At 38.4% G+C, this 19,168-nt stretch overlaps 2 long non-coding RNA genes across 7 annotated transcripts; both read right to left on the minus strand.

Moving 5' to 3' along the window:
• Nucleotides 1-1,234: 1,234 nt before the first annotated feature.
• On the minus strand, nucleotides 1,235-1,929 carry LOC143166489 (uncharacterized). Its single transcript, XR_012996412.1, has 2 exons — nucleotides 1,679-1,929; nucleotides 1,235-1,391 (listed from the first exon to the last, which is right to left on the minus strand). It is a non-coding gene; the product is annotated as an uncharacterized LOC143166489 (long non-coding RNA).
• A 27-nt stretch (nucleotides 1,930-1,956) lies between these two features.
• On the minus strand, nucleotides 1,957-18,815 carry LOC143166488 (uncharacterized). 6 transcript variants are annotated; one of them, XR_012996407.1, is made up of 7 exons: nucleotides 18,476-18,647; nucleotides 16,290-16,388; nucleotides 15,624-15,715; nucleotides 13,761-13,891; nucleotides 4,679-4,844; nucleotides 2,330-2,501; nucleotides 1,957-2,033 (listed from the first exon to the last, which is right to left on the minus strand). It is a non-coding gene; the product is annotated as an uncharacterized LOC143166488 (long non-coding RNA). The 6 variants fall into 6 exon arrangements; XR_012996410.1 differs by lacking the exons at nucleotides 13,761-13,891; nucleotides 18,476-18,647 and adding an exon at nucleotides 18,724-18,815; XR_012996411.1 differs by lacking the exons at nucleotides 13,761-13,891; nucleotides 18,476-18,647 and adding an exon at nucleotides 18,655-18,716.
• Nucleotides 18,816-19,168: the final 353 nt, after the last annotated feature.

The following is a 19,168-nucleotide window of genomic DNA, read 5'->3' on the forward strand; positions in this document are numbered from 1 at the left end:
CTTGCTGTGTGACCATGCCTTCCTGCTGATCGATACCAAGTAGCTTCTGATACGATGTGCTGTGATACGCTGCCAGCTAGTCTTTCTATCCCTGTCTTTCGGGTCTTACAAACATAGTTGACCACAGCTACCACTGTGTTTCCCAACAGAGATGGACTAGAATACTAGCGAAATAGGATCTGTGGCCACCATAAATGTTGTCAATGACCCTGAGAAGTCTTGGTAATGTACGAGTCATAATAGAAACCCCATCTATTTGGGATAGATTTTTTTTTTTTAAGATTTTGTTGCTACTGCCATCAACTGGGTCAAAGCAATTTTCCTATTACTCATGGAGTCACATTGCTAATTACTGTTACTCTAGTTTCATACTGTCACTTATACTGCATTTGTTTACTGACTCTTCCGGACAATAAGTCACACCTATTAGAACGTTTTAATAGTGTTCAACAGCAGTTTAGTGAAACTTCCAGTTGAACAGTATCCCATCCAGCATACCATTGGATATGACAATGAAAACAGTATCCAGGGGAGCAATGTGAATTACATTTCATGTTTGTTCTTCAGGAGACTGACTGATGAAATGCGTTAGTGCACTTGGTGTTGGATTAGTGCAGTTGATACGTTTTTCTCTGAAGGAAGGAAAGTAATCTTAAAATCATTGAAAAACCAAGTGAGGCTGAAATGTTCAGACTACAGCTGCTTCTATCAGAAAGCAGACAAAGATGTGAAGTGACAAAAACTATATGAAGTGATGATGTAAGGAATGCAAGTCAGGAGTTCTATTTCCTACGAGTTGTAGTAAAAGTTCAAAAGATAACGTCTAGTGAAATTGGGGCGGGGGGGAGAAATCTTATAGAAGGAAATACTTTTATTGAGGGGAAGTTAGGCTGTCCAGTTAATTGCCATGGCGTATGGCTAAGAAAATATACTAGTAACAGATTGGAAGTTGATATGGATTACGATGAGTAGTGATTTTTTTTTTTTTTAACGAGATTTAAAATTCCCTTTAAATTTTTAAATAAAAACTTCTGTGGCAGTGCAGACCTATCATATTTGCTTTTTCTAGTGTTCTTTTTCTTTTATCTGAAGCATTTGGTAACTGGTATAAGTCATATGTGACAAATGGCATTTTCTTTCTTACTGATGAATTCTTTCTTTTTGTCAACTGGAGCTGTGCAGGGGCAGGGAGAAGCATTTGCTTTTCAAATATACTTTCTCAAACAAGGTTGCATGTGTTCAATGGTTGCTTTAATTAAGTTTTTAAATCTGAGGAATAGATTAATATAATTGAGACACATAGTTGTACTGAGGAACATTCTCACAGCATAATATTATGGGCAAACTTGTTCAGTTAGTTGTAAAATCCCGGTTTTTCAGCGTCGGTGATTCTGTACATGCAGGAAGATGATAAAGTGTATTAATCCAAAATGTTAAAATGTTGATGGGAAGTGCTAGAATGGTCTAAAATATGGTTAACGTCAGTGCAAGTTATCCACTTCCCTGTGAGCAGGTGAAGGTAGTGATTTTGAGAGCAGTGTAACAGTATGTTTACTGCTGACTAAACAGATGCAAAGCTATATTTTTCTAGTAATAGAAGAAGTTGGTTCCATTAACACTTTTTATTTAGTAAGAGCCATTATTTTTACTGAGAAATGAAAAAGCACTGACCACCTACCTTGGTCAAATTTATATATACTCCGCATATAGCTGTTACGAAGATCTGTAGTAATGATGATGAGTACAGAAGTACTAGGGTCTGTAGGTATCTAAGTGAAGTCCTACAAAATTAGGATCCTTCTGCGTTAAGCATGTGACAATTAGGCTATATGACATATTTGCTGCCCCACTGAATTAATGAACTGATAAAGAATGGTGAAAGAAATTATTTTCCCATTGTTAAAGAAGGGAATGGAGGCAGAGTGATTTGCTCAAGGTGTTATATGATGGCTGTAGCAGAGCTGGGAAACTGCACCTCGGTGTTCTGCATCCCAGCTTAAGTCCCAGATTGGGTTCTTCCGTGGCACTGACTCCTGGAGGAAAATAAGGAAAGAAAACACATGCCTCACTGTGAAGGTATCAAAATAATTAGAACTGAAGAGCTGCTTCCCAGCAGTAAGTCAACTGACTGTATTTACTTGATTGCTATACTTGGCAAATGTCCCCAAGTTACCCCACATTTTCTTAAACGTTGGATTGGGACACAGGTTTGGCCTGGAATACATCCCTTACAAGCGTATGTTCCTTCAGATACTGAATGTCCAAGTAGTACACAATCAACTTCTTTATCACCGTTGTCTTAATTAAAAGAAAAACCAGCCTCACTTACTCAAGTATTTGTTTGGAAACATTCAGTGCCTTTGTTCCCATTTTTAGAGGTTTAGCTGGCTTTCTTCTCTTTCATGTCTTTCCACCTTCTCATAGTTCCTTTTCACAGCCAATGCTTCCTGTTTACCAATGTTTTCTTCAGCTCGCATTGTTGGGCATGTTGTTCCAAAAAACTACGAGTTATAAAGCATAGTTTGGAGAGACAAGCTCCATGTGGAAGATCAGAAAACATTCTGCTAAGCCATTTTACAGTATTTTCCAATGCACTTGGTATTATCTCAAATCTATTTCTAGCATACAGAACAAAATCCAACTTTAAGACTAGACCAGCCTATAGTATAACTTGTAATGTCTTTGGTAATAGTAAGCCTATGAGTAGCATATGTTCTGAGAGAATTTTGGGAACCATTTGTAGCGTTGTCCTTTATACGCCCTTTGGCAGCAATGTTATTCTGTCCATTCTGCAAAAACACTGGCTAGCGCATAGCTGCCCATAACAGAGTTGTGTGCTGGAAAGGCTGTTATTACCTAAATGTTCTTGAAACTAGTTTACAGTTATAATGTATGCCAAGGAGCTAAATTACTCCTACAGTTTTCTTTTTTCATGTCTTTTTTTGGTTTTGTTTTGTTCTGTTCCAGATTCTACCCTCTGCTCCTTAAGTATAATGGCTACTTGCACGAAGTCCATCCTGTGCATACGATCACCCAGGCAAATAACAAGATTGCAAGTATGTTCTTGGAGTACCATGTATATACTGATGCAACTCTGTCCACGTTTATGACGTGGAAATGTATCATCAGTCTTTGAGCAAAGCCACAGACGGGAAGATTCTGGGGAAGGACTCTATAAATAATTTCTGGCTTGCCTAGCTCTTAAGTTTCGACAGTCATCTCTGCCTTCCAGAAGATGTCTTACACACTGTAAGTCAAGTTCTGTATTTCAGCATTTGCACCCAAAAAAAGACCCAGGGCCTGCTTCTTGTGGAACGTATGGCTACTTTTTATTTTTATATCTAGAGAAGAAGAGACCGAGCAATGCAACTCTTGCATTTTTGTAAAACAAAATTTGAAATCTCTAGCATATCTCTGGAAGGATGCTTGACTTGCTTTCTTTTATATAGGTTATATCACCTTGGATTCTTGAAATGGCTGATGTAATGAGATGGGATAGAGTGACCTCTCAGCAAGTTTGTGGGTGATACCAAATTGGGGGGAGTGGTTGATACACTGGAGGGCAGGGCTGCTACCCGGATGGACCTAGTCAGACTGGAAAAATGAGCTGTTAGGGACCTCATGAAGTTCAGCAAAGGCAAATGCAAAGCCCTGCATCTGGGTTGGCATAACCCCATGCAGTAGGACAGGTTGGGAACTGACTGAATAGAGAGCAGCTTTGTAGAAAAGGAGCTGGGGGCCATGGTGGACAAGTTGAATGTGAGTCAACAGTATGCTCTTGCAGCAAATGTGTCCAGCTGCATACTGGGCTGAGTATCATTGGTAGGTTTGGAGGGAAGTGATTCTTCCCCTCTATTTGACACTTGTGAGACTACATCTGGAGTTCTGTGTCTCGTTTTAAGAAAGGCATTGACATACTAAAGCCAGGCTAGTGAAGGCCACCAAACTGTTCAGGGGGCTGCTGCTCATGACGTACAAGAAGAAGCTGAGAGAGCTGGATTCACTCAGGTTTAAAGAAGATGATGGTGAGGGGAGGTCATACTGCAGTCTACTGCTTCCTAATGGAAGGGTGTAGAAAAGGTGGAGCCAGATTTTTCCCAGAGGTGCACTAGAGGCAATGAGCGCAAGTTACAACATGGAAAATTCAATATAGGAAACTTTTTTTTTTTAATACAAAGGACGGTCAAATACTGAAACAGCTTGCCCAGAGAGGCTATGGAAACTCCATCCCTAGAGATACTCATAACTCAACTGGACATGGCCCAAAGCAACATGCTTTAATGGGACCTGCCTTGAGCCGAAAGTTGGACTGCAGACTTGCAGAAATCCCTTACCACCTATGTGATTCTATGATTTTGTGATGTGATAGCAGATAGCTTCAAGCTAGCAGTTCCACCCTGCCAGGGAAAGAGACTCCAATACCACTTTTCCTTTTGCCTAAAGGTTTTCATGAAACTATGCCCTGCAGGCAGGGAAGGCAGTAGGCCTGTTCTACTGCAATAACAAATTCATTGATAATTTTTTTTTCCCATGTATCACCAAGCTATGCAAATGCACAGGGGAAATCATCTGTACTGAATTCAAAGAGAGTTGAGACTTTGTTTGCCTACTTTTATTATCTAGACAGCTTTGTCATGAACAGAAGCAGCACCCTTTTCATAAAGAACTACTTTCCTACCATTTTAACTCACTGTTCTGAAATTCCATTTTTATGCCTTTGTCCTCGTTGACCATTTCTGAATCTTCTTCCAGTTCTATTTTTACTGAGATGGGGTGGAAGCTGCAGAATTGTTCAAGGTGAAGATAGACCATGGATTTATAGAGACTGTGCAGACTACATTCCGCTAAGAGGGAAGAGACAGAGATGCACATATTATGATTTTGTGTAACTTTTCCTTTTAGTATGTCTACTGGCTCTTCGTTGTCTCTGAATGTTTTCAATTGCTTAAAAATAACATGCAGATTTTTCTTATCTGTTTACTTGTTCATCTCTTACTGTTTTGTTCTTTGTCCTGTCAATGGTGCGACACCCTATTGGTCTGGTCTGCTTGTGTTGCAGCTTTCTTTCATGACCTTTCTGTTCATGATGTCTGCTTCCTCAGCTGTGAAAAGTTTTATGGCAATTGGACACTTGGCAGAGGATAAAACCCTAAGTTATGTGTCCATCAAAGGAAAGGTGAATAGAATGTAGCCCTTGTCTGTTCCAGGCTAATCAGCACAAGAGCTATCTATCTAAACAGCTTAAATGCCATCCAGACTACTTTGGGAACTGGGAAGTTACTGAATGTATTGTTGAGAGACAAAAAACCCTGGAAGTACTGAGGGATTAGGAATGTTGGGATTAGCTAGAGAATTTATGAGTAGGAAAGAAGTGAATACCAGAAATCTGGTATCTTAAGACATGTGGATCAAAAAGGGACTCGATAGTGCTGAAGAACTGAGTATGTGTCACTTGTCAAGAGGGCTCTGGATATCTTTCTTTGCTGTTGGATTGTCTCCCATTTTTACTCTTTGCTTTTGCAGTGTGGTTGGGATGAAGAGTAATTGAACCAGAGAACTGTCAGCACTAACAGCATTATTTGCTATACCTGAAGTAACCAGATACTTCCAAATCAGCCAAAAGATGTAATAGTCATTTGCTGAGGAGTATGCGTAGAGTTAAGTGCGCAACGTGCAGGTCAATGTTCAGTAAAATGTTTGCTTAGCTGCTGCTGTTTTGCCACTAGCTGCTGATTTGATTTCCAGTGAGAAACGAGGACTCTCATCTCAATAGAAGGTAAGAGTTTAAATGCATTCTCAAATCTGGCCCATCATGACAAACATATTATTAAGTTTTCTATGTAGGCCTATTTTCCACTGCATTTGGAAGGCAACAGATGCCATGGGTACTATATAATATAAAGAATTTAGAACAATTTATATATCCTGTAATTATAAAGACTTAAGCTTATGCCTTTTTGCAGTATCAATTACTGGCTTAAGAATACTTCTTCCTAAAACTAAGAAAGAGTTTATGATTCTATAGGCTTTATATTCCCTTAAAAGTGATCAGTTATGGACGAGAGAAGACATGTTCAGGACACTTACGAGCAGAAGACTTGTAGACTCATTGTCAGAAAATGCTAAGAAAACAGTTGCGTCTGAAGGTAGTGGCTGAAGTGAAGTCCCAGTACCTTGTAAATGTGACAGTGCTCAGGGAAGATGATGATACTTAACTCTTACAGAGTTCACTGAGTCTTCAAAAACATAGAGAAATGTTGTGTAATTTCCATTGTACAAATTGAAAACTAGGACACCAATGGGTTTGGCAGTCTTAAGCCTTGGTCGTTCTTTCTAGTGTTATTTTAATACAAGGAAGATGACCTGATCCAAATACATAAATTGCTTCCTTGGTTTAAAATAAAACAAATTCCTAATGGTGATACTGTATTTACTAAATTTCGTAGAGAGCCATCTAGAAAAACTCTTGTCTACAGGTTCTGTGACTAATAAAGTTCGTACCATCCTAAACACATAGAGGGGCCATATGCTTTAAAATAACATGTATGAAGAATCTTCTTCCTATGTATAAAGGAGAAAAAGTTGTAACTGCATATGAGATGCCATCAAAAAATTAATACATCAAATGCCATGAACTACCCCATTTGTACATTTGTACTAGCAGTGATGGAACTGTCATTCTCTTTCCATTTATTATACAGAATAAGTGAATTTGCTATACTGTGTGTAATAGGCCTTGCTAACTGGCATCAGGATGTGCAAGATAGCAAGAAAAAACAGGGGAGCAAGTAATCAGTCATAGTAAAGCTTTAAAAAGAATAGTTTTCTCTTCAACTGTTAGAGGTGTGAATCTTGCTAAATGGATTTAAATTCTTTAAAGCATTTATCCTAAAGTATATATAGCATCAAGTCATAGGTGATCTCAAGAACCAGCAGCAAAAGGTGACTAAGTAACGAAGTAGTTCATTCCTCTGAGGCCTTCTTTGGTAACTTCCTAGTTTCAAATGTATGTTGTAGCCTTCACTGATGAGCCTTTCAAAGTTTGCAGAAATAAACAGACATATTCCCAAATAGCCATTTTACAGTGATCGTCAAACTCTTTCAGGTGGCAAGTACTAAATATATTTTTACCTTTTTATGGTGTAAAACCTAGCACATTCTAATTGTGTCTCAGTTACTTAAGTATTTTTACTTAAATTATGTTGAATGGTAGAAATTTTGTCTAGCTTTGTTTTGTGACTATGGCACCTCAAAAAATAGGAATAATATGGTGCTGCATACAAACTTTTATGCCAACCATATTCAGATTATCTTTTAAAATAAACAGCTTATGCATACTTGACATTTTTACTTCACAGAGCAAAACAGTACTGCATACACAGAGTATTCTGAATTTTATGTGTGGTCTGCACGTAAGACCTGCATACGTAAACTTAATGGTGACTTGATATTGCTGTGAGAATCTTAACCTTTTAATTTCCTAATTCTGTTTGGAATTCTTTAAAGCCAATTAATGTTTTAATGTGGCTCTAGTTATTTCCTCTCTCAGAAAGAAGAAAAGATAAACCCTTATTAGTTTATGCACCGTGTAATCCCTAGGAAGGATTTGCCAGGAACAGATAATCTTTGCTTGTTTCCAAGTCTTATTTAGAATGGAGAGTCAAGGGGAGGCATACCCAAACTTAATTACATAGGCGATTCTAATTAATATTTATTCTGTAAAATACTATACTGAATTTTTTTTTAGATTTGTTCTTTCTGATAGCCACCAAAGAAAATACCTGTATAGTATTTATTTTAAAAGCTAAAAGTCAATACTGTACATCACTCTTTCAAATGTATGGATGTTCAAGGATAATTGTGTGTTGAGATGCTGCTGAAGGTTCATTTTCTTCACTTCCAATCAAGTAGTATTTTTCATTTATTAATTTTTGTTGAAGCAACAAACAGTTTGCCTATGGATGTGTGCAAACGTGTTTTGTGTGTGCATGCAATGAAGTAGAATTAAAATGTAAAGCAAAGTAGTTAATTCTCTGTAATGACTTCATCCCTGATCCTAGGGAAGGGAATGCATCTTCCTTTGGACAGAAAGGAAGCACTAAATAATGTAAGCACTAAACGATCACTTTCTTTCACATAAAGAAAGAAATACTTTGTACCATAGCACATATATTGCATCCCCCCCTTCAGTTTTCTGTAATCTGCACAATTAGCTGATTACCCCACAACTGGAAGGACTGGAATTAGGTGGGTCCTTTTATGATCATTATGACTGCAACTTGAAGGAGGAGGAGGACCTGCAGCAGTCCTAATTTTACTCAAAATACTGGACTTAAGAACCCATGTGAAAACACCAAGCAGCACAATTCCTTAGAGAAGGGTCGCCATCGAAACAAGTGTAACTGCTTACTGGTAGGCTGCTGCTTTCAATTTTTTTGGTCTTTGAATTTTGTTTTTCATCACTTTGTTTTGGCCTCTGCCCATCATCTTTTCTTCTTCAGCTTCTTAAGTCACTTGTCATTTATTCAAAGAGTTGAAGGTCAGATCATCTCATCTGACTTGTATGCCATAGGCCCTGAAATTTCTTGTACCAGCCCAAGTAATTTCTCTTTGAGCAAGGCATATTTTCTATCCGCTTAAAGCATATAATTAAATTTGGAGTCACACAATTTTAGAAGATAAGGAACTTCCTGTTCTGTTAACAGTAGAATGTCTTGTAAGGGGCCTGTGGCTGGAAAAAAGTTGAATCAAGAGTAGGCACCAGAAGTAGAGATGGGACAGCCTAGTTAAAAGAGGGGTTATTTAAAACTGATTGACTTACAGTAAGATGGCACCATGCACATTTTAAGTGGGTCATATTTTTATAGTAAAAATAAAATTTAATAAAGACAACCTTTTTTTTCCAGCAAGAAAAAGGTTGTTTATTCATTAAAATATTGTTAGAGGTAATAATTTGGGAGAGCCTTTGAGAAAAGGAAGGAATGGCAGTAAGTTCAATACTAAAAATGTTTCAACTGACAGCCAGAGAAACTTTAGTCTTGAGAAAATATAAATAAAGTGTAAACAATATTTACTACAGGTTAGGTTCTGTCCTTAGTTAAACCAGTACGTTCCTACTATCTCGAAAAGGTAACAAAGAAAAATGTATAAAACTATCTAATACCTGAGATTCAGCAGTTTACAGAAGAAAGTACATTTTTATGTAAACAAATAGTCACTGCAACAGCTGCATAGGTTTAAAAACTGAAAGCTCAATTTTACAAATTTAAATAATGAGACCCAGGATAACTGAAGCTCTATACAAAATCACTGGCAAGGTAGAGATATAAACTTGGAACAGCCTAGCTGCTTGTCTTATTTTCTGTGCTTTAAAGCGTGCTAGCACTGCTTATTCTATCAAGAGTAGTGATTCTGTAGTTTTAAAGAGAGGCTGACATGTCCAAACTATATGTATATAGAAAAACCTCAGAAGGCAGGCAATGTTTCCTTTTAAAATAGCTTCTAACAATGACTTAGCATAATTATACATGCTCCAGACTGAGGTTTGGAAGAATGTTAACTCTCCTGTCAATTTAAAACCTCCTTTTGTATACAGCCAATGGGTGGGGTGCCAATTTTAGAGTACAGCATTCGAGTTAAAAACCCAACCATCTAAGGCTTGTTTTGAGTCTTATAGCATACGAGCTCAAAACTAAAATTTTGTGGAAGCACAAGTGGTTAGAAACACAAAAATGACTTTATAAAACAGATTAAAAGAGCATGAAATAAATGAAAAGTTGATTAGCACAAAGGTATGAGAAACAGTGGGACTCTGCCTTCGTAGCAACTGCTTTGTTAATGGCAGTGCAATTCTGTTGCAATTGCAATTGTTTCCTAAAAACATTCCGCCATTACTTCATGTATCCTATATCCTGCCTTGTAATACCCATGTGGACTAAGATTGTTGTGAAAGGTCTTGCTGCTCCATCAGTGCCATTATTTGTAATGGCCACTGTAAACTGCCTATTCATCTGGATTCTCTTCCATACTTCAGAATTAGAACTCTGTGAAACTAAGTATATTGTGTTAGTCCACTGTCATGGAACTCTTATCACTTCTGAAATTGCATATATTTATAGGAGTAATTCATATATACCTAGATGCTTACAATACAGCTCACAGCAGAAGTTATGTCAGCACTACTAAATTAGGCAGCAGTAGCACTGTAGTTTATACGCTTGCTTCCCAAAATTCTTGAGCAGTATGCATACTGGGGAATACTGACTCTTTCAGATAAGAAGAAAATGCACTAACCTTATTTTTGCAGATATTAATTTCTTCAGAATAATTCCCTGTGGAATCACTAACTTCTGATGATTGTGTTGTTTATATAGCAACTTTGGTGGTGAATCAATCGAATCCCTGAGATTTTATAATTTTAGAGTTATACCAGCTTGAATACCAAGATGCTGGACGGAGGGATGCAATGTATGATTCTTTAAAGAAAATACTTTCTTCGGGTGCCTATGGCAGCATTCATAGAATCATAGAATGGTTTGGGTTGGAAAGGACCTTAAAGATCATCTAGTTCCAACCGCCCTGCCATGGGCAGGGACATCTTCCACTAGATCAGGCTGCTCAAAGCCCCGTCCAAAGCATTCTCATGCTTTTCTGCTCCACTTCTATCATTTCCTTAAAATGCTAATCTTTCTAGTTCGACAGCAATTAAAATACTGTTTTAAAATATTTCTCTTTTGGTACAATCTCAGTTATGAAGTATTCTGTTTTTTTTCTAATTTGAAGCAAAGAATCTGCTTCTCCATAGAAGAGAGAGGTGAAAGGAAAATGTATGAGTTTCTAATACCTAGTTTTGACACATTTTTAAAGTTTCAGTTGCTGGCTAGATCACTTAGTGGAATAACTGTTGATGATGACTGATCTACACACTGCCAAAATATTCCTGTATCCATTTATAATTCTTAATACACAGCAGCATTACTTATCAGTAATTTCTGCAGTTTAAAAAAAAAAAAAGAAATCGCTATATTTATTTATCCTTTTTGTATTTTAAGACCTTTTGTTGCTCAAGAAAAGTCAAGAATTGAAATGAAGATTGCCAGGAAGGAATAAAAGGTGAATTCTACAAGCAAATTTTATCCGGAAAAGTGTCTGTGTGGGGGAGGAGGGTGGGAAGACTCTTTTTTCCTCTGCCCTCTGAAAAAGTTGTATTTTGAATCCTGTTTTTCCACAGTAATTGTAAAGAAAACGGAAAAACCTCTCATCAGTTTGATGCTCAGCGATATAAAAACAGGAATAAGCAGAAATAAGCTAGATCGAATGCATCAGCTAACTTCATTCTCCTTTGTTTTTCTGTCAAAAGTATTTTCTTTGAAAGAACCTAGTCAAGTCTGGCCACTCATTTAAAGTTTTATTTAAATTCAGTCAGAGTTTTTCAGTGTACAAGTAAAATTGTTAGTTTTGTAATGTGACTTTTGTTTCACTACGTTTTAGGAGACACATTATTAAGATGATTTTGTTTTTCAGTATGTTCTCCAACATGAAGTATAACGATATAAAGCAAAAAGTAAACACTGCTGTTGAGGACTTGAAACTCCAATTCCTTGGAATGTGTCAGAGGTAAACCTGAAGAATTCCTTAAGTATGTTTTTATGCTCAGTCAGCTTGAAAATACTTTGCCATTTTTACTAGTGCTTATAAACCTGAGTTTTGGATGACTGCTTGACCTTTTGGAATAAGGATGACAATTAAGATCAGCTGATGAATAACTGCTTACACTGTTTGCAGGAATTAAAGTATTGGTCTGTAACTGAGCATTGTGATGGCTGGTTCTCTATGTGAAGGGCCTGAGCTTCTTCCATAGTATATGGAGAGAGTTAAGAATTCATAAGAGTCAATATGATGACTGGGGACTTTCTATTTTAGCCACGTGGATATGATTAAGCAAGGCAGAGAGGCATAGCATTTAGCCATTTTGACCTAAGACTGCAGGGAAGCAGACACAGTACCAATGTGTTAATAGCTTTCAGGATATGAGAGAGAACAGTTTAGAGGCTTTGAAGATATTTAACCTATGTAGCTCACCTATGAAAAGGATAATCTGATTGCCAGCTTAAAGCAACTACTGCCTCTACTCTTTTTGCTGAAATTGTGAAAAGAATTAGTGTCTCTTATTTAGTGACAGAGAAAGAAACATACACCAGCGACACTCTAGCTTGTGATTAGGATACCTGACTGCAAAAAGATAAAATCTGGCTTGATCCCTGCTTGTTTATGCAAAGGTCCCCTGCAAAACTTTCTTCAGAGAGATCACTCCTGCTAAGAGCAATCTGACTGGCAAAGTGTGTGTCTATGTTAGCATTTTGGTTTGGCTCAGAAGTGAGCCAAATTGATTGTCCCTATGTACTGTGCTTTGGTTCATTTTATAGAGTTGTCTCAGAGCATGTGACCTGGATTCCTTTGGGGTAAAGTAAGACAGGAAGGTGTGCTCCAACCACTACATTCAACCCATGTGTTCAGACTAAAGCTATTCCAAAGTAAAACCCCTGAAATGTGCATTGGTGCTGAGCATTTGACATCCACATAACTTTTGCTCTACAAGTGGGCTTCTTTTGGACTAGTCTACTTGCTAAAGTAGACACAACAAGCATGTGCAAAGACAGCAGAGTTGGCATACACCTTGCTCAGTAACTTCCCTGGCCTCTCTTGGACAACTCTTACTAAAATATGCTCCTAGAATTCACACTAATTTGGCTTTTACATTATTAAGAGATTGAGACCTTCTAGATCTTGGCAAAGCAAAAAAAAAAAAAAAAAAAAAGTTGCTTTTTGCTATTCTGGCAAGGAACCCTCCCTGGGTAGGGAGGTATTCTTCAGTTCTGCCTGTGTTACTTGCTAAAACACCATTCTTTAACTGAGTTAGATTATAAACCACTGTTTTCCCCTCCTCCATCTTCTTTATGGGCAGCTTAAACCTCATATATAACCTGTGAGAGAAAAGAGATCAATTAACTTTACCCATATTCCATCTTTTCAGTTACACTAGAATTCTCCAGCATCTGTTGTAGTTAACCTCTAAATATAAAGCCAAGCAAGTAAGGATAGGACTACTGAGGTGAAAAATCAAGATATTGAATCTAACAAAAAAAGGTGTAGCTCTGAAGTACAGCTACAACAAGCATTATACATTGAATAAAACACTTCCTGAGATTCATGCTAACAGTGGATGCAGTGACGTTCTTTGTCTTCCAAAGGAAGTAATCAGACACGCCTTACACTGTTAAATTAATTAGCGCAGCCATAGTTACAGAAAATGATAAAATTAAGACCTGATGTAAACAGCTGAAGCTCATGATAATGGGTTAGCTAGTTACAACAGTGATGTAAATATTATATTAGCAAACAGCTCAGAAAATAGGTATAATTTTCCTCAGCCTAATCTGCAACGCCTGTTTATAACATACAAATGAGTAAGACAAGAGTATAGAGAAAATGGAATAGAATAAAATAATCCAATAAACTAAGTGGGTGTAGATTGCTACATTTAAACCTTCTTAACCACAATAAATAGTATGAAAAAGATTATTTCTAAAGGGTAGGAAAAGTTCTGATATTCTTTTCTTTAGGGAAACTGTAAAGACTACCATAATGTTAACAAAATGAAAATTAAAAGCTTCTCAGAAAGAAGAGACTTGACAAATTAATACCTTAATGATGTGCTTTCCTTGAATCCCTGAAGTATCTTGATATATATAAATCAGTACCTCATTTTTCAAGATGCATTCTGCACTCTCAGAAAGTGTCCTTAGCTCACTGGACATGAAGAGAGGTGTTATGGGAACTGCCCACAGAACTGTCTGAACTTCTGACTGCTCATTACCCTGGCCAAAATTACCTATAGTCAGTTGGAATAGATCAGATATCATTAAATCAATAATTGAAGCAATGTATACATGATTCCTATTGAAATACAGCCTTTGTGTCCAGACAAATACATTTGTCTGATTGTAAGAAATTTTGCAAATGTGTGACTCCCTTAAGAAAATGGTAAAGCACCTTAAAAGATTTACAGATCTTAAGGGTATGCAGTGCTAAGGCTCAGTAAGCTGGAAAACTGAAGTTAATCTACTGAGAGCTTACAGAGCAGAACTTTTATTTGTATCAGTCTCTCAAATTTATTTACTCTTTAGTATTTCTTGTCTGAATTAATACAAAATGCCCTACATCTTCCATTTCATTTTTAAGTCTCATTTTCAGAGCTCTCTGTTTGGCTCTGCAAATTAATATTGAATATTCTAGCCCAGCAACAAGTTTTATTTGCATATTTTTACATACTTTTGGACAATTAACACTTAGGAAGGCTATCTTAGATAGGCACCTTGACTGTAATGATCAAAAATTTAACTACTGCATTTTTGGGACAGTGTGCTTGAAGAGTGGGTTTGGGTAGTTGCTCTGGAGGCACTTTCAGGTATGGCTTCACGTGATTCCACTTTTGCCACTCTTCCTGTTTAAATGTGTGTGACAACATCAAGAGATAGTCTAAACTGTAATACCACCAATAGCCTAACCAGCATGTCTCTTTTTTTCTTTTTCTTCCCCCTGCCAAAGTGAGGTGGTGCATTTTGATTTGTTTCCAAACATTCTGAGTAACTTAGATACCTTAGGGAGTAAAGCTAGCTGGGGAAAAGAACCCTAGATCCATCTCCCACCTGCTCATTATAAGTCTTACTACTTTTAAGAGAAGGTTGAAAGTAGAGACTGGCACTTCCCCCCCCTCCTTTTTTTTTCTGGCTAACTGAAAATCTCTAATAGGTCACCCATTTTGAAAAATGGTTCTCTTTTCTGTTCACATCCTCGTTAGACCAGTCATCCATAACTTCGTCACGCTGCAACATATTTCACTCATGATTATCCTCAGAGGCTATTCAGAGGCCTGAAGCTAATGCTCAGGATGGTGGCTGGCATTAACAAATTTCAACTAGCCCAGCTTAATACATTTGTTTTCTGTGTGCTAAAATATTGTAGTGAAATTGCTTGACTTTTTTTTAATTCAAGAAGTCCTTTCTAATTTTGAACCTTTCAGCCTAAAAGAATTGTTACCTTTCTACTTTTTGTTGGATTCAGGTCAGACATAAACTTGTAGCTACCCCCTAGGATTGAGCTCCTACAAACCGTGCGCCTGGCCACCCCCGGAAGCGCAGGAGTGGGGCTAAAGCCCTCTGCTGGTCTATTGGGTGGTGACTCCGCTGCCGTGGAAGGCAAAAAGTTTATCTTCGATTTAGTAAAATAATCTGGAAGTTACGGTGAGGCATTACAGAATGACTGTTCACTAGCATTTAATTTTTGCTGCAGATTACGATTGGGACACTGAAACAAAACCAAGATACTCTCTATTGTATACTAATACTTAATTTTTATGTAAAGGATATGACTGATGGATTTCTACACTAACTCCTATGCAAAAACCCACAGGTGTTTCACTGGCTTAAACAATTTCCAACAATTTTTTAACAAGCAAGAAATCTTAAATTAATTTAAAAAAATCCTAAGTAGTTTCTTAAGGAAATTAAAAATGTTTATTGCTAACATCAGGCTCATATCATAAAAGTTACAGTTTAACTTGCCTTGTAGCTGTTCTCCAAACACTCTGCTGCCTCTCCACCACTGTCGATTTCTTAGTGATAGCAGAAATCACTTCTCTGCTAGGGCATTACCACTGTGTGCAAAAAGTAAACGAACTATATCTGAAACATGGTTGTTAGAGTACCAAGTCACAAACACAACTTTGCAACATGCCGTTTGTGTAGGAAGATATTGTTAAGCTGTTTAGCTCAAGTCTAAGGGTAATTAAATAATAAAATAGAGATGTTTAAGAAACAATAAAGTAAAAAAAAAAAATCTACCAAAGCTTTTTATTTCTACAGAGATAAATGTTGTCTAGTATAGGATATTCTGTTCTTGCATGGCTTTCAAAAAAGAGTATAGACTGATGTAGTTGCTGTTTTAAAAAAGAAGTTCATCTTATTTTCAAGGGTCAAGCCTATAATCTGACCAGTAACTGCTGGAAATGACAACGTGCAATTTAACCAGTATTTGTAAAAGAAACGCTTTTGCTGTTTCAGTAATGCAGTGAGTTAGGGTTTTCAACAGCATGGTATGCACATGACAGAACAGATAAAATACCACAGAGAGTCTAACTCGCATGCAATACTCAATGTTTTATCACGGCGATACCAAGAATCCATCACTACCAACAAAAAAGCAGAAATAAAACATAAGACTGGCAATACCTTTAGTGGGAGTCCTCCTTCATACGCTGGCCAGCTACAAAAACGTGCAATAGGTCTTCCTATTTTGGTCAGAGCAATGCTCACTCATCTCTGGGTATCCTAAGCAAAAAGAAGTGTGTCAAGTAGTGGCAGAAAACAGAAAAACAATAGTGTGGGCACCCCAGAAAAACAAGTGAAAAACCCACCAACTGCAGATTGACTTTTAGAATGGATTACGTTAAAGTATATTTAATCTACACGATTATTTAAAATAAAGGGCATTATTTTGGTTGTCACTTGCCTTTGGAAAGGAATTGTTCATAATCTAATTTAGTTCAGTTTAATTCTCCAGGTTTCTTTTCTCATAAAGATGTAATATGGCTTAACTCTTTCAATCTGGTTAATTACAGCTCAATACTCCTGATTGTGGCTTCATTGAAGGAGTTCTGTGTTTCACACTGTTGTTTTGTATACAGCTCTATCTTGGTGAAGTATTTATAGAACTTACGTATACATTCTTTGTTGTTGAGTATTTCCTTTGGTAGTAGCTAAAACATATATTCATGTCTTACCAAAACTGTCTGTTATGTTAAAAAAATACCTTTTTTGAAATTTCCTCTTTTAGTTACTCAGGGAGATATTTTTTTTTCCTTCCCAAAATACACATGAAGTTAGAATAACCATATATTCCATACGTAGTTATATTCCATAAACACTGTTTAAGGAAAGAGAGCAATGTCATCATACATACATATATATGATAGAATTCTGGGTCTGGGAAAGAATCAAAGACTCTTTCAAAACAGCAAAACCAAAACAGTTTTGAAGGGAATACATTCCTGGAATTATCTCTACACATAAATAACTTATTTACGTCAGAAATTCCAGTGAACTGTAATACTAATCTCAGAAAGCGTTGCATGATAAGGACTTCAGATGCTGCAGATAAAGGAATGCGCTGAAAAAACTTACTTGTCTTCCGCTCATCTAAAACTATCATTCACAGCTATGTAACCCTCCTGATCAGTCAGCACATAATAAATATGGGTTCCAAAGCAATTTACTTTATAACATTTGAATTATAAAAACCAGACTGGTTTTTTGTTTCCTCTCCAAAAATTTTTTTAGAGTTCAAGAGAAGTCCCTTTGCGTGTTTATTTTATAAGCTTATTGTGGAAAAAAAAATGTTTAAAAAGCTGGCCATGTTTTTGAGAAAGGCAGCTGCATAAGAGCCTTAATTTCCATTTCCTCTAAGTGCCAACTCTTCCATAGCTCAAAATATCACTTTACTTAAACAAGGGAATTCACGAGGGATTTTTTAAAATTAACTGCTCAATCATAAATCTTAAGATATTATCATAACTTAAGATTAACAACAAGGAACACATCTACTTGTAAAGCAGTGGAAATGACAGAATATGTGTTTTCTTCTGTCTTAATAACTGCTATTTAAAAAAAACTACGATTGCATGTTTTTCAGGCTGTAGCTAGGCCGAATCCAAAAACAGACTCGAACATAGCAAGCTTGGAAGATACGATGAACCAGTGGCAAAGCAACAAGTGACTGAATCTTGGAGTACAGTTTGGGTGTTTTTTGAATGCAGGACTTGGTTCTTCAGTTTAAATGCTTCCTTGAATAATGGAACAATGTTTAATACAGGTATGCTTCACCAGGTCAGGGAACCTTCCATCAGCGTAACTTCACCTGATAAACTAGTAACCAGCTGTATTCCTTTCAGTCTCAATTAGCGGTAGTATAATTTGTATACTGTATTTGTTAAAACCTGGAAAGCTTTTCTTTATACAGTTCTACCATACAGGCCACATCAGTGTCTCAAGTTTTTTATCATGTTATTTGTGGGGACATCTGTACTACCGACATTGTCATCACTAATGCTACTGGAAAAAAGGAAATAGTAGTATTAGAACATCAATTATGTCCACTGTAAGAGAGGAGAAAAACCCCACCCCCTCGCATTTGAGAGAGCATTCCAGACACCTGTAACTCAGCAATTCCCTAGGCACAGGAGGTGCGCCAGCAGAAGTGGAACACGCTGCCTGTCACAAAGCAAGGTGTTCCTGCCTTCACCTGCCACTGGCGCCATCAGCCACGGCTGGCGCTGAGAAAGTCATGACAAAACAGCCTTCCTTAAGCCTCCTGCTTACTCGTGTTTTATGATTTGGCCAAAGAGTTTTTATAAACGTACTGTGTGAGTTCCAACATAAAGGGTCAAAAGATACAACAAGTTCCCGGGTCCGTAAATACTCATCCCGGGCGAATGGCGGAGAACACCTCGGGTCAGGCCGGTGCGGGGGAACGGAGGAAGCCGTACGCCGCAGGGCCGCCTCCAGGCTGCCGCTCCCAGCGCCGCCCCCGCCGGCTCACCCCGCGTTCGTTTCAACGCCGCTGACGGCGCAGCGCCCGCCGCCGACCCTCGGGGTAACGCCCACTCACTGCCGCCTCTCCCGCGCCCAGTCCCAGCGAGGCGAAGGATCCCGGAGGACACCGCCCCGCACGGACACCGCCGGCGGCGCCGCCGCCGCGCGCCCCCTCACAGGCGGCGGCCGCTGAGGGCGCATGCGCGCCGGGGCACGCGCAAGGCGGCAGGAGCGGCGCCGCGCCAGCCCGGAGCATGCGCAGTAGCCCCCGCACGGGAGCGGAAGGAGGAGGGTGACGTCACTGGGCGCGAGGACTCCCATGGGGCGCCGCGAGCAGAACGCCCACGTCAGCCTGCTTCCGGGAGAACCGGTGGGAGACTTGAAGGTCCGCAGCGTCGGGCTGTCTGGAGCGGCGTGTCCGAGCGATGGCGGCTGACGGGCTCACTCGTGGCGCGGACGTTGTCTGTTCAACCAGTCACACGCCATAGATCGCACAGGGCGGTGGAGAGGCCTAGGGGCGG

Source organism: Aptenodytes patagonicus, chromosome 13 (assembly GCF_965638725.1).
Source record: "Aptenodytes patagonicus chromosome 13, bAptPat1.pri.cur, whole genome shotgun sequence".
Lineage (NCBI taxonomy): Eukaryota > Metazoa > Chordata > Aves > Sphenisciformes > Spheniscidae > Aptenodytes > Aptenodytes patagonicus.